Source organism: Oncorhynchus gorbuscha, linkage group LG09 (assembly GCF_021184085.1).
Source record: "Oncorhynchus gorbuscha isolate QuinsamMale2020 ecotype Even-year linkage group LG09, OgorEven_v1.0, whole genome shotgun sequence".
NCBI classification, from domain to species: Eukaryota; Metazoa; Chordata; class Actinopteri; order Salmoniformes; family Salmonidae; genus Oncorhynchus; species Oncorhynchus gorbuscha.
This window is the reverse complement of record NC_060181.1, coordinates 59,459,433-59,476,632: the sequence shown is the minus strand read 5'-3', so window position 1 is coordinate 59,476,632 and position 17,200 is coordinate 59,459,433. Positions and strand designations below refer to the sequence as shown.

Here is a 17,200-nt window from a genome sequence, read left to right as displayed (position 1 = left end):
AAGATAAAAACTAAGCAGATTATGTTGTCAGAAGATGCATACTTCCTAATCGAGTTTTGGGACCAACTATGGAATCAATATTTGAGACCAGAGCTAATAATCAGTATAGTGAACATAAGCTCATAGAGTTTGTTCACAACAAATGCCATCAAATTTAGTTAATGATACACTCAAACCGACAATATCAGGAAAATGAGTTGCGTCAAATTTAGTGAGTGATTACTTTCAAACCAACAATATCGGAGAAATGAGTGCCATCAATTTTTTTGAATGATACAATCAAAATGACAACATGAAAATGAGTGCCATCAAATTTAATGAATGATACTATCAAAACGACAATATAAAGAAACATTTGCCAAAATGTGTAATTATGTCTGGATACCAAAAACATGAAAGAACGGAAGATGTGTTTTATGAAACAGTACTCAGTAAAGACACAAATGATGTGTGTCACGTCCAAGCATAGCAAACCGGTTTGAAACATGCCGAGATGCCTAAAGGGAGACTGGAATTTTAATAACAATGAGTCTGTGATCCACTTGACCAAGACCTGTGGAAAACCACACTCCACAATGACCGTGCCAGTGTGGTAGAGAGCAAGCAAATCCCCTCAGAGAAACCCCAATTATAGCTCCAGTGCCTCTACAGGAACAGGCTTTAAATATATACTGTACCACCCAAAAGGAACACGGGAAGGCGACTCCTGAAGTTCAGCAAAAGCTCTGCAGAAATACACCGTCCTATCTTTCATCAAATACTCGCCTTGGTTAGGGGAAAAAAACATCATGAAAAGGCAAGGGAGGATTAAACAAATATCCAACAGTATTACCCTGCTCAAACCTACTTCCTCTATATTGAATCTGATAAACCAAGGTTCTAAATGTGTTTTTGTATTCATAGGGCTGCAGATTGTCATATTGACAAACTAAAATGATTTCCTTGGCATTTTATTTTCCACTAGAAATTCTGCAGGAGTAGTGAACCCAACCAGACCCAACATTGGAAATCATTCCTTGGAATTCATTTGACAAGTCACATTCATTCATATTAAAGGTTGTGCGGTACCCTGCTTAGCCTGCTGGTGCAGCAAATGCCACGGTATGTCAACGCAACCAGAGGAATCAATTAACTACCACTATTACTGAAGTTGCAATCAATGCATCAATGTCAAGGGACTGGATTCAAAGCTGTAATTAAAACAGGTGTAAACTCCATAAGATAGAAATGGGAATACAATAGTGTGTGTGTGCACACAAGGAATTGTTCACACACCTGTGTCTATTTGTCCCATAGATGTGCAGGTTTTGTCAGTGCATTTGTGGCAACAATGAGCCAGAGTTTTGACTTGTATTGATGTCATGGCTAAAGGGATGATGTAATCCATTCAATTGAGCGCAAATGGCAATGACAACGATTATTACAGTGGAGCTCTAAGGAAGATGGATGAGGTGCACAGTAGAATTGGTTAGATATCAAACCAATCCATTCCCTGGAGGGAATTGGACACCACACACTCCACATCAAGGTTAAGGCATACCATACAGCACATGACTGACAGGGATGAAAAGTCAAAGGGAGAAAATGTATCTTTTGAAATACGCATTCCCCCTCTGTTGCAGACATCAACAGGAATCTAGAATAAAATCATAGATTTGATTTATAGCAGAGTGTCAAAACACTGGTTTAAATGTCCAATTAATATGCTGAAATAAGTAGTGATATATTGAAGACATAAAAAATACTTGCACACATCACGTCTCTGTTCAGATCATTTGTATTTTGCTAAATTAGTACCTTATAAACTGCTCACCCACCAATACTTACCAGGGGTTCACTCTAGACTGGAATTGATTGGCTTGTTCTTCTGTAATCAATAGGGCGCTAATGAATCACTCACATCGATATTTGTATTGAAATCAATGAAACGGGGACATTAACTGGGGCGACAAGCACCGTTGGTGCTCTTCTAACAGACAAACCTCAATGAACTTGGGTATACTACATGCAGTATACCAGTCAATGAGAACCTGTAGTAGCCATTTAACAACTCACACGTCTGTGAGAAAATGTTTACGACAGACAACCAAAATGAAAAGAAGGCAACATAACACTTTTTGGACTGGATAATTACAACAAATCACCACTTCACATCAGTTTCTAAATAGCGACAGGGGTTGGCTTTCATTTGGGTGATAGCTTAATCCTCAAATCTGCAAATTCATGGGAGGCCTGAGACATCCCCGACTATAGACAGGCGTAAATGACTAAAACACTGGTACTAAACCAAAGATATTGATCCGTTTCAAGCAATCAAATCAAATACATTTTTATACCACCAATTTGAGGTAACAATGTAATTAATGGAACGGTATCAAACACATCAAACAAATGGAAACCACATGTTTGACTCCATTACAATTATTCCATTCCAGCCAATACAATGAGGCTTTCCTCCTATAGCTCCTCCCACCAGCCTCCACTGGTTGACACTGATGTCATGTACAGGTAACAGTATGCAACGAATGGGGTCGAGAAGGTCAGTGTGCAAAATCCAGACATGAAAGATTGCCGTGAAAGAAACAATGTTTTGTAGGTCAAAAACGTCAACAAAGGAGAGAGTTTTCCATGCAATTTGTTAACCTTTTTTTGATTCATGAATTCTGCTGGAGGATTTAGCATAGGTAGTTCGCTACTGTTTGGTAGCTAACTAGCCTAGTGTTGGTTAGCTAGCTAACTTTTGTTGAGCCTATCTAGCCTATTTAGCTAGTTACCATCTACAAAATAGACTTTCCATGCAATCTGTTTAGTTTTTTTGGATTAGCTAACATGCTAGCTAGCATGCTAGTTATTTTATTATTTTATTTTTTGAATTTTTACCCCTTTTTCTCCCCAATTTCGTGGTATCCAATAGCTACTATCTTGTCTCATCGCTACAACTCCCGTACGGGCTCGGGAGAGACGAAGGTTGAAAGTCATGCGTCCTCCGATACACAACCCACTGCTTCTTAACACAGTGCGCATCCAACCCGGAAGCCAGCCACACCAATGCGCCGGAGGAAACACCGGGCACCTGGCCACCTTGGCTAGCGCACACTGCGCCCAGCCCGCCACAGGAGTCGCAGGTGCGCGATGAGACAAGGACACCCCTACCGACCAAGCCCTCCCTAACCCCGGGCGACGCTAGGCCAATTGTGCGTCGTCCCACGGACCTCCCGGTCGCGGCCAGTTACGACAGAGCCTGGGCGCGAACCCAGGGACTCTGATGGCACAGCTGGCGCTGCAGTACAGCGCACTTAACCACTGCGCCACCCGGGAGGCCCCAGCATGCTAGTTTTCTAACCTTGACTAGCTAGCTAGCTAAAGCTGGCAAATATGCTATGGTCGCTATTCACTAACTAGCTAGCTAACATAGGCTGGGCTCAATGGTCTTATCTTCCCTGAACCGTGTTCTTAGGGTATCCATTACTCAAGGGAAACACCCAGCATGTTAACGTTAGCTAGCTACTTGCGTCAACACACTTTGAGTAACACAAGTTCCTTTATCATGTAGCTAAACACTAGCAAGTACTATTATAGCTAGCTAGATAAGACAGAAACTAGCTAGGTAGCTAGAAATTATAATTATGATAACTAGGGGTAATGTAGCCCTTGATCATGACTCTCAGTTCCATTGGACAAAGGCCTCTTCTGTAGAGAGGAGTTTTGTTTACAGCCATGAACCCTGGTCTGAACATTAACAAGCATCGCTTGCGGTACGGTTTTGGTCGAATAAGGACATTGTCCTTCATATCGGCGAGAAATAATTTTATAGGGTTAGGGTTAGGGGTTCCACAAGGCCCTAATAATTCCGTGTTACAGTGCTTGTTTACGGAAAACAGACAGAAGACAGAGTGGACTAATTAGCTATTTGCGTCTCCGAACACCTGTGTGTAAACGGAAGACAGACGCCTCAAACGTGTTGACACTGAAAAATACTGTCGGCTGCAACTGTGTCAAAACCGGTTAAAACAGTTTACAGTAAGTGTATATTTTGCATTTTGGAAATGATTTTTATGTCATGTGAAAGTAAAGGGATTTATGTTTCTAGAACCGTATCGCAATTGAGAAACAATTCACGTTTAGATGGAGTATTTGGCTGTTTTGGCATCCAGGGCCAATTTGCCCTTTAAACAGAACATGTAAGTTCCTTGGACTAAGGAGTAACATTTAGGTTCCTTGATTCCAATATTGGGCTAGGGGTAATGTAAAGTGTCTATGTTAGATTGTTATACATGCTTTGTCTCTACCACATATTAACAATGGCACCGGAGAAGAAGGCTGACGTTTTACGCGTCCTCAACGGATTGTGTCTTTTGTTTGTTTTTGTTTGTAACGTTGCTGCTATCGTCTCTTATAACCAAAAATAACTTCTGAACATCAGGACGATCAGACGATTACTCACCACGTACTGACATAATCCTTTTTTTTTCTTTAACGAGTCTGACGAGGCCGGCGAGAATGATATACTACTTTCTCGGGAACAGGCCCAGATCCCTGTGATTTGCATGAAGAGGAGGCAGAGAAAAAGGGGCCAGAGGGCGGGCTGCCTTCTGAGAATTCGTAGGCGATCGAATAAACCTCCACTTCTATCCATTCTGCTAGCAAACGTGCAAACTTTGGAGAATAAAATATATGACCTATGTATTTTTGTAAATAACAGCTGGTGCACGATATATAGAAGGAAGTCTCTAGCTATTGCCCGCCTGAGGTAGAGTATGTTATGATAAGCTTGTAGACCACACTATCTCTACCTAGAGAGTTTTCATCTGTATTTTTCGTAGCTGTTTACATACCAACACAGACTGAGGCTGGCACTAAGACAACATTGAACGAGCTGTATTCCGCCATAAGCAAACAAGAAAATGCTCATGCAGAGTGCAGCGCTCCTAGTAGCCGGGGACTTTAATGCAGGGAAATTGAATTCCATTTACCAAATTTCTATCAGCATGTTAAAAGTGTAACCAGAGGGAAAAAAACTCTGGACCACCTTTACTCCACACACAGAGATGCATACAACGCTCTCCCTCGCCCTCCATTTGGCAAATCTGACCACAATTCTATCCTCCTGATTCCTGCTTACAAGCAAAATTTAAAGCTGGAAGCACCAGTGACTAGATCAATACAAAAGTGGCCAGATGAAGCAGTTGCTAAGATACAGGACAGTTTTAATCTTAATGGTTGTACAGTCGTCTCAAATACAACTGTGAAGGACCTCGGCATTACTCTGGACCTTGATCTCTCTTTTGAAGAACAAACATATCAAGACCATTTCAAGGACAGCTTTTTTCCATCTACGTAACATTGCAAAAATCTGAAACTTTCTGTCCAAAAATTATGCAGAAAAATTCATCCATGCTTTTGTCACTTCTAGGTTAGACTACTGCAATGCTCTACTTTCCGGCTACCCGGATAAAGCACTAAATAAACTTCAGTTAGTGCTAAATACGGCTGCTAGAATCTTGACTAGAACTAAAAAATGTGATCATATTACTCCAGTGCTAGCCTCCCTACACTGGCTTCCTTTCAAGGCAAGGGCTGATTTCAAGGTTTTACTGCTAACCTACAAAGCATTACATGGGCTTGCTCCTACCTATCTCTCTGATTTGGTCCTGCTGTTCATACCTACACGCACACTACAGTCACCAGACGCAGGCCTCCTAATTGTCCCTAGAATTTCTAAGCAAACAGCTGGAGGCAGGGCTTTCTCCTATAGAGCTCCATTTTTATGGAATGGTCTGCCTACCCATGTAAGAGACGCAAACTCGGTCTCAACCTTTAAGTCTTTACTGAAGACTCATCTCTTCAGGGGGTCATATGATTGAGTGTAGTCTGGCCCAGGAGTGGGAAGGTGAACGGAAAGGCTCTGGAGCAACGAACCACCCTTGCTGTCTCTGCCTGGCCGGTTCTCCTCTTTCCACTGGGATTCTCTGCCTCTAACCCTATTACAGGGGCTGAGTCACTGGGTTACTGGGGCTCTTTCATACCGTCCCTAGGAGGGGTGCGTCACTTGAGTGGGTTGAGTCACTGATGTGATCTTCATGTCTGGGTCGGCGCCCCCCCTTGGGTTGTGCCGTGGCGGAGATCTTTGTGGGCTATACTCGGCCTTGTCTCAGGATGGTAAGTTGGTGGTTGAAGATATCCCTCTAGTGGTGTGGGGGCTGTGCTTTGGCAAAGTGGGTGGGGTTATATCCTTCCTGTTTGGCCCTGTCCGGGGTGTTCTCGGATGGGGCCACAGTGTCTCCTGCCTGACCCCTCCTGTCTCAGCATCCAGTATTTATGCTGCAGTAGTTTATGTGTCTGGGGGCTAGGGTCAGTTTGTTATATCTGGGGTACTTATCCTGTCCTATTCGGTGTCCTGTGTGAATTTAAGTGTGCTCTCTCTAATTCTCTCTTTCTCTCTTTCTTTCTCTCTATCTTTCAGAGGACCTGACATGATGACTCCTTGCTGTCCCCAGTCCACCTGGCCGTGCTGCTGCTCCAGTTTCAACTGTTCTGCCTTATTATTATTTGACGATGCTGGTCATTTATGAACATTTGAACATCTTGGCCATGTTCTGTCATAATCTCCATCCGGCACAGCCAGAAGAGGAATGGCCACCCCACATAGCCTGGTTCCTCTCTAGGTTTCTTCCTAGGTTTTGGCCTTTTAGGGAGTTTTTCCTAGGCACCGTGCTTCTACACCTGCATTGCTTGCTGTTTGGGGTTTTAGGCTGGGTTTCTGTACAGCACTTTGAGATATCAGCTGATGTACGAAGGGCTATATAAATCAATTTGATTTGATTTTGATTTGATTTTTCTAGCACAGACTGGAATATGTTCCGGGATTCCTCCGATGGTATTGAGGAGTACACCACATCAGTCAATGGCTTCATCAATAAGTGCAACAATGACGTCGTCCCCACAGTGACCGTATGTCATACCCCAACCAGAAGCCATGGATTAAAGGCAACATATGCTCTGAACTAAAGGCTAGAGCTGTCGCTTTCAAGGAGCGGGACTCTTTTTTTTACCCCTTTATCTACCCAATTTCGTGGTATCCAATTGTTAGTAGCTACTACCTTGTCTCATCACTACAACTCCCGTACGGGCTCGGGAGAGACAAAGGTTAAAAATCATGGGTCCTCCGATACACGACCCAACCAAGCCGCACTGCTTCTTAACACAGCGCGCATACAACCCGGAAGCCAGCCACACCAATGTGTCGGAGGAAACACCGTGCACCTGGCAACCTTGGTTAGTGCGCACTGCGCCCGGCCTGCCACAATTGTCGCTGGTGCTCGATGAGACAAGGATATCCCTACCAGCCAAACCCTCCCTAACCCGGACGATGCTAGGGCCAATTGTGCGTCACCCCACGGACCTCCCGGTCGCGGCCGGTTATGACAGAACCTGGGCGCGAACCCAGAGTCGCTAGTGGCACAGCTGGCGCTGCAGTACAGCACCCTTAACCACTGCGCCACCCGGGAGGCCGGAGCGGGACTCTTAACTCGAAAGCGTATAAGAAATCCTGCTATGCCCTCCGACAAACCATCAAACAGACAAAGCATCAATACAGGACTAAGATCGAATCGTACTACACCGGCTCTGACGCTTGTCAGGTGTGGCAGGGCTTGCAAACCATTACAGACTACAAAGGGATGCACAGCTGATAGCTGCCCAGTAACACAAGCCTTCCAGACGAGCTAAACTACTTCTATGCTCGCTTCGTGGCAAAAAACACTGAAACATGCACGAGAGCACCAACTGTTCCGGAAGACTGCATGATCACACTCTCCGCAGTCGATGTGAGTAAGACCTTTAAACAGGTCAACATTCACAAGGCAGCGGAGCCAGACGGATTACCAGGACATGTACTGCGAGCATGCGTTGACCAACTGGCAAGTGACTTCACTAATATTTTCAACCTCTCCCTGTTCTAGTCTGTAATACCAACATGGTTTAAGCAGACCACCATAGTGCCTCAGGGATGCGTGTTCAGTCCCCTCCTGACTGCACGGCCAGGCACAACTCCAACACCATCATTAAGTTTGCAGATGACACAACAGTGGTAGGCCTGATCACCGACAATGACGAGACAGCCTATAGGGAGGTCAGAGACCTGGCCGTGTGTTGCCAGGACAACAATGTGATCAAGACAAAGGAGGTGATTGTGGACTACAGGAAAAAGAGGACCGAGCACACCCCCATTCTCATCGACGGGGCTGCAGTGGAGCAGGTTGGGAGCTTCAAGTTCCTTGGTGTCCACATCAACAAAAAACTAACATGGTCCAAGCACACCAAGACAGTCGTGAAGAGGACATGACAAAACCTATTCCACCTCATGAGACTGAAAAGATTTGGCATGGGTCCTCAGATCCTCAAAAGGTTCTACAGCTGCACAATCGAGAGCATCACTGGTTTCAGTGGTTGCATCACTGCCTGGTATGGCAACTGCTCGGCCTCTTTATTTTTTTTACTATTTTCTATATTGTAGAATAATAGTGAAGACATCAAAACTATAACCAACTGTAACCAAAAAAGTGTCAAACAAATCCAAACATATTTTTTTAGATACTTCAAAGTAGGCACCCTTTTCTCTTGATGACAGCTTTCAACACTCTTGGCATTCTCTCAACCAGCTTCATGAGGTAGACACCTGGAATGCATTTCAATTAACAAGTGTGCCTTCTTAAAAGTTCATTTGTGGAATTTCTTTCCTGCTTAATGCGTTTGAGCCAATTAGTTGTGTTGTGACAAGGTAGGGGTGGCATACAGAAGATAGCCCTATTTGGTAAAATACCAAGTTCATATTATGACAAGAACAGCTCAAATAAGCAAACACATACAACAGTCCATCATTACTTTAAGACATGAAGGTCAGTCAATCCAGAACCTCTCAAGAACTTTGAACGTTTCTGCAAGTGCAGTCACAAAAACCATCAAGCGCTATGATGAAACTAGCTCTCATGAGGACTGCCACAGGAAAGGAAGAACCAGAGTTACCTCTGCTGCAGAGGATACGTTCATTAGAGTTACCAGTCTCAGAAATTGCAGCCCAAATGAATGCTTCACAGAGTTCAAGAAACAGACACATCTCAACATCAACTTTTCAGAGGAGACTGTGTGAATCAGTCCTTCATGGTCAAATTGCTGCAAAGAATCCACTACTAAAGGACACCAATAGGAAGAAGAGACTTGCTAGGGCCACCACAGCATTCTGCAGCGATACGCCATCCCATCTGGTTTGTGCTTAGTGGGACTATCATTTGTTTTTCAACAGGACAATGACCCAACACACCTCCATGCTGGGAAAGGGCTATTTGACCAAGATGGAAAGTGATGAATCAGGTGACCTGGCCTCCACAATCACCAGACCTCAACTCATTTGAGAAGGTTTGGGATGAGTTGGACCGCAGAGTGAATGAAAAACAGCCAACAAGTGCTCAACTTATGTGGGAACTCCTTCAAGACTGTTGGAAAAGCATTCCAGGTGAAGCTGATTGAGAGAATGCCAAGAGTGTGCAAAGCTGTCATCAAGCAAAGGGTGCCTACTTTGAAGAATCTCAAATATAAAATATATTTTGATTTGTTTAACACTTTTTTGGTTACTACATGATTCCATATGTATCATTTCATAGTTTTGATTTCTTCAAAACTCTCCTATCATTGCTATGCAGACGACACACAATTAATCTTCTCCTTCCCCTTCTGATGACCAGGTGGCGAATCGCATCTCTGCATGTCTGGCAGACATATCAGTGTGGATGACGGATCACCACCTCAAGCTGAACCTCGGCAAGAAGGAGCTGCTCTTCCTCCCGGGGAAGGACTGCCCGTTCCATGATCTCGCCATCACGGTTGACAACTCCATTGTGTCCTCCTCCCAGAGCGCTAAGAACCTTGGCGTGATCCTGGACAACACCCTGTCGTTCTCAACTAACATCAAGGCGGTGGCCCGTTCCTGTAGGTTCATGCTCTACAACATCCGCAGAGTACGACCCTGTCTCACACAGGAAGCGGCGCAGGTCCTAATCCAGGCACTTGTCATCTCCCGTCTGGATTACTGCAACTCGCTGTTGGCTGGGCTCCCTGCCTGTGCCATTAAACCCCTACAACTCATCCAGAACGCCGCAGCCCGTCTGGTGTTCAACCTTCCCAAGTTCTCTCACGTCACCCCGCTCCTCCGCTCTCTCCACTGGCTTCCAGTTGAAGCTCGCATCCGCTACAAGACCATGGTGCTTGCCTACGGAGCTGTGAGGGGAACGGCACCTCAGTACCTCCAGGCTCTGATCAGGCCCTACACCCAAACAAGGGCACTGCGTTCATCCACCTCTGGCCTGCTCACCTCCCTACCACTGAGGAAGTACAGTTCCCGCTCAGCCCAGTCAAAACTGTTCGCTGCTCTGGCCCCCCAATGGTGGAACAAACTCCCTCACGACGCCAGGACAGCGGAGTCAATCACCACCTTCCGGAGACACCTGAAACCCCACCTCTTTAAGGAATACCTAGGATAGGATAAGTAATCCTTCTCACCCCCCCCCGTTTAAGATTTAGATGCACTATTGTAAAGTGACTGTTCCACTGGATGTCATAAGGTGAATGCACCAATTTGTAAGTCGCACTGGATAAGAGCGTCTGCTAAATGACTTAAATGTAAATGTTCACTATTATTCTACAATGTAGAAAATAGTAAAAAAATAAAGAAACACTGGTACTGTAAGTACTGTTTTATATATAATCTGAGATGACACACGTATGGTAGACCCCAGTCAGTGAGGTTGACCTATCTATATCTGATCTGTTTTTGTAAACTCAACCAAGTTAACCCAGATGGTACTCTTTTTGAGTGGAGATTTTGAAGATTGCGCAGTCACGGGTAGGTAATTAGAGCCCATTGAGCCTCCAACCTTTGTAATCTCAGACGCCCAGGGCATCTGCCAACAAGAGATTACAACCTTGTGACAGTTATACTGAATCGGATGCAGCTGAGAAGAAAATAAACACTAATTTAGGGAATTTAGTGGAAACTTTCCCATTTGTAACAAGCATTTGTTGTTACACCTGTGTAATTACATGCTGCAATTACCACCAGTTACATTTTGTTATTACAGTGTAACTATGAGTTATTACAATTAACTACAATACTTGTTAGTGTAATTACACATGTTTTACACTGTAACAAGGACACCTTCAAATGAATTGATACCAAATAATTTAATTTTAGATTTAACATGATATTACATGAAGCACACTCACCTTACTTTTACAACAATGACATCTATATCTTGCTAATTTAACCATGGAGAGAGTTTCTCCTAAACACAATTTAACCGAGCGCTCTAGACTAGACCTTCCATTGTGACTGTGCAGCAGGCTGAACGTTGCACGTCTCTACTAAACGCATAATCATATGCATGGCCATATGGGATTCATCTGGGCACGATTTGTTTAATAAACACACTATAAAAATTACTCAACTGCAATGTAAGAGAATTTAGCCAAATTGCCATGATGAACACAGCCAAAGAGTATGTAAGGGACAGTTCGAAAATGTGGATATCGACTGCCACTTCAGCACGCTTTTGTAGCACAGTCGATGCCATGCAGGGCTAGGGGCCATAAGGATGAGGGTTCGCCGACCACCATTGACGAGCCCACTCTCCCTGCCTGTTTCATTAGGCCTGCACTATGATCAGAGCCGGCTGCAGACAATGATCAGCTCGGGGGAAATAAGATTTTCACCATTTTGTACCATATTTATAATTATATAAAATATAATCAACAAATGTTCCACCACACAACTAATAAACAAAGCATACTGACTTTGGCACTTCAATATCATGGTTTGCTGTGGTAGTTTGTTCCACTCAACAGCGCCGGTGTACAAAAAATGTGTTCTTACCAGATAGACTATGAGAGTCTCTGGCTCTGTTATTATGCTGGTGGACATCTAACAAATGAAAAATTGCTGAATAGGTACCTGGGGGCTGAGTCCATGATCATTCTGTGGACCAGAACAAGATGAAGTAATACTACTCTTTTTTTCCACAGATAGCCAGCGTAGCAGCCTAAAAAGCTCGACCTCCAGATGAGTATGAGGGGGGAGTTTAAGTACAATTCTTACAAGCTTGTTTTGGCTGGTCTGAACCATGATGTGCAGGCATAATCAAACTGACACTGGACTAGTGCATTTGCTAGGGTCTTTAGGGTGTCTATAGCTAGGCTTCCATCCAATTGGCGACAGATTATTAAAAAATCTGCATAAAAACAATATGCCCATTTTCCCATCAGAGTTGGATTTCCAACAAATTGACTAGTGCACATAAAAATGATTTTTGCAGTTAAATTCCCATGTACCGTATATAAAATACAAGTTAAATGGGTTTTCATCTCATTTTCAACTCTAAACCTACTGATGATTTTGTCACAAAAAAATGTTGTGCAGGTATAGCCAATGTGCCCACTCTGGTATTGGCACGTGTGCTCTCAGCCAGCAGCTCGCAGATACAATGCGGGTAAAGCCTACATGATGAGATTATTATGGACAAAAGTGCAAGATTATTTTGATTTGTCAAATGGCAGCCAAGCATCAATCATCATGTCACCAGAATAAGACCCTCAATATTTATAAAAGGAGCATCAAGCTCATCACCTTGCACTTTCACCACCCTATGAAGTTGATCATAACTTATGTCATCTAGCCTAATAAACTGCACGCTTTCCCATGATGTCGTGACATTTTTTATACAACATGTACATTACTCCCATAAAAAGGTTGGATGTAAAGCCATTTTGAGGATGCTGGAATTAGATTTTGGACGGACGAGACTTTTGAAGAAGTCTTTGTGACTGGTTTGGTTATGCTACAATTAAAAGGTAATACATTTTAAAAGTTAAATGACAAATATACTGATACAAATATAAATGCAATATGTAAGGTGTTGGTCCCATGTTTCATGAGCTGAAATAAAAGATCCCAGAAATTGTCCCATACATACAAAATGCTTATTTCTGTCATATTTTGTGCACAAATTTGTTTACATCCCTGTTAGTGAGCATTTCTCCTTTGCCAAGATAATATATCCACCTGAAAGGTGTGGCATATTAAGAAGCTGATTAAAGAGCATGGTCAATACACAGGTGCATTTTGTGCTGGGGACAATAACAGGCCAATCTAAATGTGCAGTTCTATCACACAACACAATGCCACAGATGTCACAAGTTTTGAGGGAGCATGCAATTGGCATGCTGACTGCAGGAACGTTGACCAGAGCTGTTGCCAGACAATTCTCTACAATAAGCGAAACATCGCTTTAGAGAATTTGGCAGTATGTCCAACCGGCCTCACAACCGCAGACCACATGTAACCATGCCAGCCTAGGACCTCCACATTTGGCTTTTTACCTGTAGGATCGTCTGCAACAGCCACCTGGACAGCCACCTGGACAGCTGATGAAACTGAGGAGTATTTCTGTCTAATAAAGCCCTTTTGTGGGGAAAAACTAATTCAGATTGACTGAGCACCTGCCCAGTCATTTGAAATCCATAGATTCAGGCCTAATTCATTTATTTCAATGTACTGGTACGAACCAGAATAAATCAAATCTTTGAAATTGTTCCATGTTGCATTTATATTTTTGTTCAGTATATTTAGATTATAATATATATATATATATATATATTGAAGCATTAAGTTCTAGGTGGGTCGAGGATTGGAAAGGAGGCAGAGCGTTAAACTTTACTGGGCCTGCCCGTAGCATACGTGGTCACATTATTATAGGACGACTTTGGAGAATGAGCATCTTCAACAGACGGCGCATCTCAGTATAAGAAGTAAAAATACAGCCAGACTGGCCTGGTACTGTGTCTTTCTAGACCTTATAAATTGTCAAGAGTACACCCACAATTGATCCAAATGCAATTAAACATTCAATTCACAGGGCTTCAAATGGCATTTTCACTGCGCATAGAGTAGAATTTTTTACTCACTTGAAAACAATAATGCAATTATTCATTGCATTGAGGTGTTGTAGGCTAGTCTAGGATAATTGTATTGTCCCGAAACAAGATCAATAGGGGAGCTTTTTGAGCTGTGTGTCTCATATCTTCACTGTTATTACAATGTTGCATCTGGCCTCTCCGCTGCCTATGAGCTATTCCTATTTGTTCTTGTGGCTTCATATTTAAAATGTATGCAGGTTTGAATGCTTGTATGTGTTGTATGATTGCCAATTAAACATATGTCTTCTATAACCATACCAAATGTAACATATCATATTAATTTGAGTGTCCCGGATTAACATTCACTATATTACATCTAGGCTGATATACATATACACAGCATAGACACTGAGTGTTCAAAACAGTAAGAATAATGAGTTGTACCCCCCCCCCCTTGTGCCCTCAGGACAGCCTCAATATGTCGGGGCATGGCCTCTACAAGGTGTCGAAACCGTTCCACAAGGATGCTTGACTATGTTGACTCCAATGCTTCCCACAGTTGTGTCAAGTTGGCTGGATGTCCTTTGGGTGGTGGACCATGCTGGATACACACAGGAAATTGTTGAACGTGAAAACCACAGCAGCATTGTAGTTCTTGACATAAATCATTGCGCCTGGCTTCTACTATCATACCCTATTCAAAGGCACTTGAATCTTTTATCTCGCCCATTCACCCTCTGAATGGCACACATACACCAACCGTGTCTCAAATGGTCTCAAGGCATAAAAATCCTTATTTAACCTGTCTTCTCCCCTTCATCTACACTGACTGAAGTTGATTTAACACTTGACACTCATAAGGTATCATCGTTTTCACTTGGATTCACTTGGTCAGTCTATGTTATGGAAAGAGCAGGTGTCCTTAATGTTTTGTACACTCAGTGTATATTGACCTGTGTTATAGTAAAATGTTGCGCACAGAAAAGCATAGTGCAAATGGGAAGTACCAAAACAACTTGATATAGGGGAGGTGCGTGCAAGCATATGAGGACATTTGGCTAGGATGGAATAAATTATATAGTACAACCTGCAAAAGAACAAATGTAAACCAGGGGAAAAAGAAACAAAACCTCCCCTGTGACCAATAAAAAAACACAAACCCCCCCCCCCAAAAAAAAGGAATACAAACCCTTCTCTATTTTGGACCACCTCCCCCACCATAGTACATTTCGAACTGTCTCTAACATTATGGTAACACTTTACATGAAGTTGCTCCAATACCTGTGTATAGGCGAACATTGCAATAACTTAATACCTAAAATGAGGGCCATAGGCATTCCTTTCTGTCAGTCTTTTTATCTTTGTGTATGTTGTACATAGGGAGGGAGATATAAGAGACATGACGGTATGAGATGAAAATGCCTCCGTATAACCCGGAGTAAAGCAGGAGTTCTAGAGCTCCAGTAGTTCTTGAGCAGTCGGAATAAAGAGAAATAAGCAACTGCTAGGTGGCCCCCAACCAAAAATAATAATAAAAACACGGTTGTGCATCAGCAGTTTTTCTCTCGTTATGACAGTCACTCAATTAGCCCATGTCAGCTAAAAACGTTTTGATTGATAAAATAGTCTAGCCAGCTGGGCACGTGCCCAGAATTGCAGGAAATTAGCTTCAAAACTGCACAAAAAAACTCCACCACATGGCAAAACTTGTAGAATTGCATGAAATGAGTTATTAACTTGCTTAGGATCCCCAAAAGGCCAGGGCCCGCCCTGTACACAGCACATAGATGGATAGATAATAATACCTAGACAATACGTCAATTAAACATGTCATGTGGCAGACAGGACCAGAAAGACTAGCAGATTCCATTTTTTTAACGAGATAATGATGTTTGTAATGCTTTTTCACTGGAGGCATGAGTGTACCAACAGCCAGAGAAAATCATGTTCAGTCTAAAGTCCCCTCCTACATCTTGACCTTAACATCCGAGGCACCAGACATTTGTTAGGCCACTATCTAGGAAAAAAATACGTGGAATACAAAATGAAAGCCCGTGTGTCAAGGTCACGACTACCATAACATGTTCAAATGTGTCCCAACATCTTAAAGTGTTCATGTAAGTATGGTGGATTTTGTCAACTCAAGCTCATTTCGGTATTTCGGCTATTGCTAAATAAAGTTAAATGCTTCTTCATACCAACTTTCTTGTCTAGACTAGCCAAACGGAGTGTAGTATGAGGGGACATTTGCGGCAATAAAAATAATCCAAAAACTGTTAGGCTGTTTTTTTTATTACCATGGACAGTTCATTTTCAAGCAGGCTAGTCCATTATCATTATCAAAATATCCCCCATAATATAATAAGAGATGTGCCCAGTGCTTGCACAGCTGAGCAGAAATCCTATTGATGGGCTCGCATCCATCGCATCCATCGTAGGACACGGGAACACGCGGATCCTAAAGCTACACTGTGAATTTAATTGTCAATGAACGAAATACCTCGAGACCGAATAAAAACAATTTGAACAGTAGCCTGTAAGGTGGTTGGGATTGTGAACGCAGTCGTGTACCCTAAACATTAGGTTATGGTAAACTCATTAACATGTCATAATAAACGGGAGAGTGAAATCCCCGGGATAGGCTAGTAAAGCAGCTGATTAAAAAGCCTCGAAAACAATATAACAGACGGCAGAAACGAGCAAGCTGAGCTTACCTCTTTTATCGTCCCCATCCCATTCAGACTTCTGGTCCTGATGCGACAGCAGTACCTTGTTCAGCATCCTAAAGCGATGCCTATTTGTCTCGACGAAACGTGATCGTAGAGCATGGAGCTGGAGCTCATGCGTTGGTTGACAAGAGACCGCTCCAATCAGAGTAATCCGATGGGGTTGTAGCCAATCCACTTGAAAGAAAGAAAGCTACTTCACATACTGTAGCAAGGTGGATTGACGTTATAAGAGTATTTCCAGGCAACCCTATTTATTTATTTATTATTTTTACACATTTAGGAGAATTATGCTACTGGCTATATAGCCCAGTTCTTTCTAAATGTAACACCAGAGGCCTAGTCTACTTGATTATGGCAGAAATTGTGGGATATGTTTTATGTATAGAATATGTATAGCTTTACAAAGACTAAAGACTAAAAACAAAAAACACAAAAAGAATGGAAAAGTAATATCCACCTTGATTTCTTAACTTAACTACAAATTTGGGGAGAAAACCCCCATACATTTA

The 17,200-nt window shown here is 42.8% G+C and overlaps 1 protein-coding gene across 1 annotated transcript in view; it reads right to left on the bottom strand.

Annotated features, from left to right (window-relative positions):
• Window positions 1–16,776, bottom strand: part of LOC124042883 (beta-1,3-galactosyltransferase 1) — a 121,627-nt gene extending 104,851 nt beyond the window's left edge. Inside the window, exon 1 of the mRNA XM_046361018.1 lies at window positions 16,677–16,776. The gene's annotated coding sequence lies outside the window, so the exon portion shown is untranslated. The remainder of the gene's footprint in view (window positions 1–16,676) is intronic.
• Window positions 16,777–17,200: the final 424 nt, after the last annotated feature.